We start from the raw sequence: 9046 nt of genomic DNA on the forward strand, positions 1-9046 counted from the left end.
CATTTCTTATTCATGATATTATAAAAATATGTTCCGCACGCCTTCAGCTAATAGTTCTCTATTTGTGATTCTCAAATATCTCCGTCTCTAGTCATTAATTCTCATTTGTACTTCTGTCTCAAATTGAAAACTGCTTACAGGACATTTCTAATCAGAAGTTCTGCCATCAAGTCAGTATTTACATGTTCAAAACTAAGTTAATATTATCTAAGAACCCCAGCAATCTTTCCCCAAATCTTAGTTTCTGTTAGTGATGACATCTGTTATTGATATTATAGTCTCTGAGACTTCCCAATTTGAGAGCAAGTTATAGCAGAAAAAAAGTCTGGAATAAGTGTTAGGATTTGGGAGTTTAGTTTAAATTTTGCTGCTCATATTTTCATAATTTTGGTTAATTCACATAACCTTCGGGGTCTGTTTTCTGATGTGCAAAATGAAGAGCCTGAGCTGGCAGCTAGATGACTTATACATGTATTTAGCATACTTGTTTTCTGTGTCAGTGATGTGTCAGTAGGTCATTTACAGAGCCAGGTATGGGAATTCAGTGTTGACTGGGCCTGGTTCCGATCCTGACATGGTAGACCTGTTCTCTGCTAAAGCTCTCCTGCATCAATCTTTCACTGAACTCCACTGATTCTGCTTTGGCCCTTCCTTCTCTCTCCCACTGCTGGCCCTTCAGTCAAGAGTAGGGGCACTGCAGAGCCACCATCTGGCTCCAGCTCTCCACACTGAGTTGTGCTGCACAGGGCACTCTCGTCAGGTCGCTTCCTCTTCAAGGATCTGATGCTTGCCGCTGAGTGCAGTGACTGACGCCTATAATCCCAGCACTAAGCTCAGGAGTTCAAGACCGGCCTGGGCAACATGTCTCCACCAAAAATACAAAATATTAGCCAGGCCTGGTGGAGCACACCTGTGGTCCCAGCTACTCGGGAGGTAGAGGTGTGAGGATTGCTTGAGCCCTGGAGGTGGAGGCTGCAGTGAGCCAAGATTGCACCACTGCACTCCGGCCTGGGCAACAGAGTGAGACCCCCGGCAACAACCATCTCAATTAAAAAAAAAAAAAATCTGGTGCTTCCTGTTGCCCCTTATAAGTGACGTCCCAGTTTAGACTGTTGTCAAGGGTCCTCTGTAAACTGTCCTTGTCTTCATGTCTTATTTTATCTCTATTTTGCTCTATGAAACCTCTCCTTAGTTGGGTAACTCTCCTCATTCTTCCCCTCAAATCTACCTGTCTGCACTTACTGAGTCTCCCTCCGGAGGTACTTTCCCCCCACCTCACCTCCTGACTAACCCCAATCAGTGAAAGCCACAGATTCCCAAGGAAGGATTCCCCAGAACCCACAGGCCACCATCCTCACCCCTGGGCCTATAGGGGTGTTAGTTTGCAACCAAAATATGCAAAAATAGCATATTTTGCATATTTTGGACATTTGATTACAGAGTATTATAGCATCCTTACATGTTAAACATCTTGTAACTTTGATATGTTTCGGAGCTCTTAGGTCTTTCATAGCCTAGCCCAGGCCCAGAAACCTGAGAGTAGAGGTTAAGACTGAACCCCCTAAGTCGGGCTTCCTGAGTCCTTAACATGGCTTCATCTTTTCCTAGCTGTGTGGCGATTTACTTATCCTCTCTGAACTTCCTTTTCCTTACTTGCACAATTGAGACAACAATATTGCCTGTCCCAGTTACTCAGTAGTTCACATGAGTAGTTATTAGTTATTTACTCTAGTTAATATGAGTAAAGTGTTTAAGACAGATTTTGCTATGTAGTAAGTGATTAAGAAGTGTTAGTTACTGCTGTTTCATTGGATTATTGTAAGAATTAAACGAGACAATTCATTTAAAAACCCTCAGTGTAGTACTTGGCCTGTAGTAAGAATTCAACATTTTATTTAACAGGTGATGAGGCTTGGTGGAAAAGAAAATGACCATAGTCATTGTATTAGTCCATTTTCATGCTGCTGATAAAGACATACCCCAGACTGGGAAGAAAAACAGGCTTAATTGGATTTACAGTTCCACGTGGCTGGGGAGACCTCAGAATCATGGTGGGAGGCAAAAGGCACTTCTTACGTGGCTGCAGCAAGAGAAAAGGAGGAAGAAGCAAAAGCAGAAAGCCCTGATAAACCCATCAGATCTCGTGAGACTTATTCACTATCATGAGAATAGCACAGGAAAGACAGGCCCCCATGATTCAATTACCTCCCGATGGGTCCCTCCCACAACACATGGGAATTCTGGGAGATATAATTCAAGTTGAGATTTGGGTGGGGACAGAGCCGAACCATATCATTCCACCCCTGACCCCTCCAAATCTCATGTCCTCACATTTCAAAACCAATCATGCCTTCCCAATAGTTCCTCAAAGTCTTAACTCATTTCAGCATTAACCCAAAAGTCCACAGTCCAAAGTGTCATCTGAGACAAGGCAAGTCCCTTCCACTTATGAGCCTGTAAAATCAAAAACAAGCAAGTTACTTCCTAGATACAATGGGGATACAGGCATTGGGTAAATACAGCTGTTCCAAATGGGAGAAATTGGCCAGAACAAAGGGGTTACAGGGCCTGTGCAAGTCTGAAATCCAGCAGGGCGCTCAAATTTTAAAGCTCCACAATGATCTCCTTTGACTCCAGATCTCACATCCAGGTCATGCTGATGTAAGAGGTGGGTTCCCATGGTCTTGGGCAGCTCTACTCCTGTGGCTTTGCAAGGTACAGCCCCCCTCCTGGCTGCTTTCACAGGCTGATGTTGAGTGTCTGTGGCTTTTCCAGGTGCACGGTGCAAGCTGTCGGTGGATCTACCATTCTGGGGTCTGGAGGACAGTGACCCTCTTCTCATAGTTATACTATACAGTGCCCCAGGAAGTACTGTGTGGGGCTCCGACCCCACATTTCCCTTCCACACTGCCCTAGCAGAGGTTCTCCATGAGGGCCTGCCCTTGCAGCAAACTTTTGCCTGGGCATCCAGGCATTTCCATACATCTTCTGAAATCATGGTGGAGGTTCCCAAACCTCAGTTCTTGACTTCTGTGCCCCGCAGGCTCAACACCACATGGAAGCTGCCAAGGCTTGGGGCTTCCACCCTCTGAAGCCACATCCCAAACTGTACATTGGCCCCTTTCAGCCATGGTTGGAGCATCTGGGACACAGGGCACCACGTCCCTAGGCTGCATATAGCATGGGGACCCTTGGCCCAACCCACAAAAACCACTTTTTCCTCCTGGGCCTCCAGGCCTGTGATGGGAGAGGCTGCTGTGAAGGTCTCTGACATGGCCTGGAGACATTTTCCCCGTGGTCTTGGGGATTAACATTAGGCTTCTTGCTACTTATGCAAATTTCTGCAGCCAGCTTGAATTTCTCATCAAAAATGGATTTTTCTTTTCTACTGCATCGCCAGGCTGCACATTTTCTGAACTTTTATGCTCTGTTTTAAAATGGAATGCTTTTAACAGCACCCAAGTCACCTTTTGAATGCTTTGCTGCTTAGAAATTTCTTCTGCCAGATACCCTAAATCATCTCTCTCAAGTTCAAAGTTCCACAAATCTCTAGGGCAGGGGCAAAATGCTGCCAGTCTCTTTGTTAAAACGTAACAAGTCACCTTTGCTCCAGTTCCCAACAAGATCCTCATCTCCATCTGAGACCACCTCAGCTTGGACCTGATTGTTCATATCACTATCAGCATTTTTGTCAAAGCCATTCAGCAAGTCTCTAGGAAGTTCCAAACTTTCCCACATTTTTCTATCTTCTTCTGAGCCCTCCAAATTGTTCCAACCTCTGCCTGTTACCCAGTTCCAAAGTCACTTCCACATTTTCAGGTATCTTTTCAGCAATGCCCCACTCTACTGGTACCAATTTACTGTATTAGTCCATTTTCATGCTGCTGATAAAGACCTAGCCCAGACTGGGAAGAAAAAGAGGTTTCATTGGACTTAACAGTTCCACATGGCTGGGGAGGCCTCAGAATCATGACAGGAGGCAAAAGGCACTTCTTACATTGCAGTGGCAAGATAAAGGGAGGAAGAAGCAAAAGTGGAAACCCCTGATAAACCCATCAGAACTCATGAGACTTATTCACTATCACGAAAATAGCATGGGAAAGATCGGCCCCCATGATTCAATTACCTCCCAATGGGTCCCTCCCACAACACGTGGGAATTCTGGGAGATACAATTCAAGTTGAGATTTGGGTAGGGACACAACCAAACAATATCAGTCATAATTATTGTTAAATAATTAAAATCTATGCGTTAGCATTATAATGATCTCTATATATTTTTTAAGGTGAGGAAACCGAGGTTAAGAGAGGTTAAGTAACTTGATGGGTCACATACTTAGAAACTGAATGGAGCAGATTAAACACCCAGGAAGCCTGACTGCAGAATCTGTACCTTTTAAACCATTATTCCTATGCTTTTGGTCCCAGACTAGGCAGTATGGGGGAAATTTTGATCTGCTGGCGAAAACAAACATGGAATTTGGGCTCACATAATCCAGGTTCCCATCCTGTCTTTACCACTCACCTGGGCAGGATATTTAATCCTTCAGCGGTTACATTTCCTTATCTGTGAGATGGGGACAGTAATACCTCCCTTGTATGACTGTGATGGGAATTAAAGAGGTAACATTAAGTAAAGCTCCCAGCACAAGGCCTGGACTTTAGTAGGTATTTAATACATTTTAGACTTCTTTCTCTCCTCTTTCAAAATTTGAGCTGAAAACGATATCTTTTAGTGCCTTTAATTAGTCTGTGATATGGATTAAAATGCAATGTATGGCCTGCAATACATATGACGCAGCCTGCAAGACCAGGCATTCCATTTCCCTGACTTGGTGTTATAAATAACCAAACATGGCTGGTATTAAGGACATGTGAACACCTGGCACAACTTATTCACGACCACTGTCAGTGCAGTGTTTCTAATTAGTGGAGTTCTTCCTACAAGTTGTGGCAAGTCTCGGTAGGAAAATCTTTTGCCAAGCAGGTGGGAGTGAGTAAAGAATTTGAGATTGCGAATAGTCTGAGTTGGGAATGCTCAGAAGGAGCAGAGAATGCTGGGCCTTTGCACAGGCATTTCAGTGAGCCTTTTGAAGGTCAGAGCATGCTGATGAGAATGCTGCTGGAATTTTCCAAGGATTGTTTTATTTTAGTCTTTGGACTGAGTGTTGGCGATGACACAATCTGTGGTTGAAAATAGCTTGAATAATTAGGTTAGAAGCAACTTAATGTCCCAAGATGTTAATAAAACCAGCTACTTGGAATTCATCTATAGGAATTCCCTTCCCAAACTTGATTCCTGAGTAGGCAAAAGTTACATGATATGCTTCCACAGCCAGTAAGAGCAAACATTGGCCTCTTGCATATGTTGTAACCTTCAAGTAGGCAGAACAGAGGTTACATTTTTCTTCCTTTTAAAAATTTAATCAAGACGTGTTACCTTACACAAAGTGGATGATCTCCTGTGACTTCACTGCTCGCTCTGAAGGACAACTGCTGGCCAGTGCATTGAGCAAATATGATAGGCACCTTGGGTTTCCACGTGCTTTCCTGTTCTGTTTCCCTTCTGAACTCTCATTTCAAAGATGTTTCATAGTAGAAGTCTATCCTGTTTTATGGGGTTAGTTTAGGAATGCAATTATTTCCTACTTAACACTTTTCATCAATATATTAGAAATACTTCGGCCGGGCGCGGTGGCTCACGCTTGTAATCCCAGCACTTTGGGAGGCCGAGGCGGGCGGATCACGAGGTCAGGAGATCGAGACCATGGTGAAACCCCGTCTCTACTAAAAATACAAAAAATTAGCCGGGCGTGGTGGCAGGCGCCTGTAGTCCCAGCTACTCAGAGAGGCTGAGGCAGGAGAATGGCGTGAACCGGAAAGGCGGAGCTTGCAGTGAGCCGAGATCGCGCCACTGCACTCCAGCCTGGGCGACAGAGCGAGACTCCGTCTCAAAAAAAAAAAAGAAATACTTCATATTCATGATATAATGAAAGCAGTTGACCCTTTAGAATAAAACCCTTAAAATAGCTACATGAGAAAAATATGGGTGATTTTCTCAGCTAGATTAGATTAAACAAGTAGGGCTCTGAAGCTGGACTTAGATCAAATTCTGGCTCTGCCACTTATTAGCTGTGTCATCTTGGGCAACCACTTGTCTTGTCTAAGCCTCATAGGGTTGTCATGAGAATTATATGAGACAATGTATGTAAAGCCATAACGCAGTGCCTGGCATGGAGTACCTTTCAATAAATGTCTGCTACTTATATTATTATAAACATGAATATTACAAAGATTTGCAAGGTTGGACTCTCCAAGAGGAGAATAAGACAGCATTAGAAAAGCCCCTTAACTTGAAACTGGCCAAGCATATTATTTTGGGGAAACTTAATAAACTGTAAAGAGCTTGGTTGAATGGAGGAGCCTGGAACTCCTTTCATGCCCCTTGCGTGGCTAGAAGAACCACAAAAGGAAGGAGTAGGAGAAGTTAATTGATGCTATTGCCATCTCTGTAATCTCTAAGCCTGATAGGAATTCAATGAAAAGTTAGTAGAAAATGAGAAAAATTCAGATTAGAATTTGCTCAAGGGCTCTCCTTCTCTAAAGTCTGAGGATTCTATTAAATCAATTCATCTAAACGTTTGTTGATCACCTGCTGCATTTCAGGAAACTGAGCATTTTGCTGAGGTTACAAAAATGAATAAAACCAAGTTTTGGCTCTTAAAGCATTATAGATTAGCTGGAGAGCCAGATATGTAAACAATGGTCTTAAAAATAGTAATAGAGGAACATACAAAATACCAAGGAACTCAGAAAAAAGTATGGCTTTTATTAGGCTGTTCCTGATTTCTTTCTTTCTTTTTTTTTTTTTTTTTGATATGGAATCTTGCTCTTGTTGCCCAGGCTGGAGTGCAATGGCACGATCTCAGCTCACTGCAACTTCCATCTCCCGGGTTCGAGCGATTCTCCTGCCTCAGCCTCCCGAGTAGCTGGGATTACAGGTGCCTGCCACCACGCCCGACTAATTTTTGTATTTTTAGTAGAGATGGAGTTTTGCCATTTTGGTCAAGCTGATCTTGAACTCCTGACCTCATGATCCGCCCATCTCGGGCTCCCCAAGTGGTGGGATTACAGGCTTGAGCCACCGCGCCCGGCTGGCTGTTGCTGTTTTCTAAGCAGTTTGCAAATGTAGATCCATTACTGTAGTAATAAGAATTTTTGACTAAAAATAAGAGATTTGTCCACATCAAGTGAACACATCTATTGTAATGAAACATTCTGACTCTGACTCTGGAAATGAGAATGAGTAAAAAACCTTGTACTTTATTCATAAGAGAATACAGAAATTGGGAGAAGAAATTCTAGGGGAGACTCAGATCATCTTTTTTTTTTTTTTTTTTTACTAATAAGTATTTTTTTAATTTTCTGCTTCATTTCACAAAGGATTTGAGGCATTGATGCAAACCATAATTTAGAACAAAGAGTTGAAAAGGGGTTATTTATAATCACTGTCTTTTCATATTTTGTTTTAAATTTTTGACTTTTTAAATAAACAATATATTACATATTACAATTTTTTTAATGCAAAAATCTCTTCTCCCACCCTATTCCTTTTTTTTTTTAAATTTTGTTATTATACTTTAGGTTTTAGGGTACATGTGCACAACGTGCAGGTCTGTTACATGTATACCCATGTGCCATGTTGGTTTGCTGCACCCATCAACTCGTCATTTAGCATTAGGTATATCTCCTAATGCTGTCCCTCCCCCCTCCCCCCAACCCACAACAGTCCCCGGAGTGTGATGTTCCCCTTCCTGTGTCCATGAGTTCTCATTGTTCAATTCCCACCTATGAGTGCGAACATGTGGTGTTTGGTTTTTTGTCCTTGCGATAGTTTACTGAGGATGATGTTTTCCAGTTTCATCCATGTCCCTACAAAGGACATGAACTCATCATTTTTTATGGCTGCGTTGTATTCCATGGTGTATATGTGCCACATTTTCTTAATCCAGTCTATCATTTTGGACATTTGGGTTGGTTCCAAGTCTTTGCTGTTGTGAATAGTGCCACAATAAACATACATGTGCATGTGTCTTTATAGCAGCATGATTTATAATCCTTTGGGTATATACCCAGTAATGGGATGGCTGGGTCAAATGGTATTTCTAGGTCTAGATCCCTGAGGAATCGCCACACTGACTTCCACAATGGTTGAACTAGTTTACAGTCCCACCAACAGTGTAAAAGTGTTCCTATTTCAGCTGTGAATCCATCAGGTCCTGGACTCTTTTTGGTTGGTAAGCTATTGATTATTGCCACAATTTCAGAACTTGTTATTGGTCTATTCAGAGATTCAACTTCTTCCTGGTTTAGTCTTGGGAGGGGTATTTGTCAAGGAATTTATCCATTTCTTCTAGATTTTCTAGTTTGTTTGCATAGAGGTGTTTGTAGTATTCTCTGATGGTAGATTGTATTTCTGTGGGATCGGTGGTGATATCCCCTTTTTCATTTTTTATTGCATCTATTTGATTCTTCTCTCTTTTCTTCTTTATTAGTCTTGCTAGCAGTCTATCAATTTTGTTGATCTTTTCAAAAAACCAGCTCCTGGATTCATTAATTTTTTGAAGGGTTTTTTGTGTCTCTATTTCCTTCAGTTCTCCTCTGATTTTAGTTATTTCTAGCCTTCTGCTAGCTTTTGAATGTGTTTGCTCTTGCTTTTCTAGTTCTTTTAATTGTGATGTTAGGGTGTCAATTTTGGATCTTTCCTGCTTTCTCTTAAAAGTGCTACAAATTTCCCTCTACACACTGCTTTGAATGTGTCCCAGAGATTCTGGTATGTTGTGTCTTTGTTCTCATTGGTTTCAAAGAACATCTTTATTTCTGCCTTCATTTCGTTAGGTACCCAGTAGTCATTCAGGATCAGGTTGTTCAGTTTCCATTTTTTTCAGCACCGCACCACACCTATTCCAAAATTGACCACATAGTTGGAAGTAAAGCTCTCCTAAGCAAAGGTAAAAGAACAGAAGTTATAACAAACTGTCTCTCAG

This window comes from Hylobates moloch, unplaced genomic scaffold (assembly GCF_009828535.3).
Source record: "Hylobates moloch isolate HMO894 unplaced genomic scaffold, HMol_V3 SCAFFOLD_3, whole genome shotgun sequence".
Taxonomy (NCBI): domain Eukaryota; kingdom Metazoa; phylum Chordata; class Mammalia; order Primates; family Hylobatidae; genus Hylobates; species Hylobates moloch.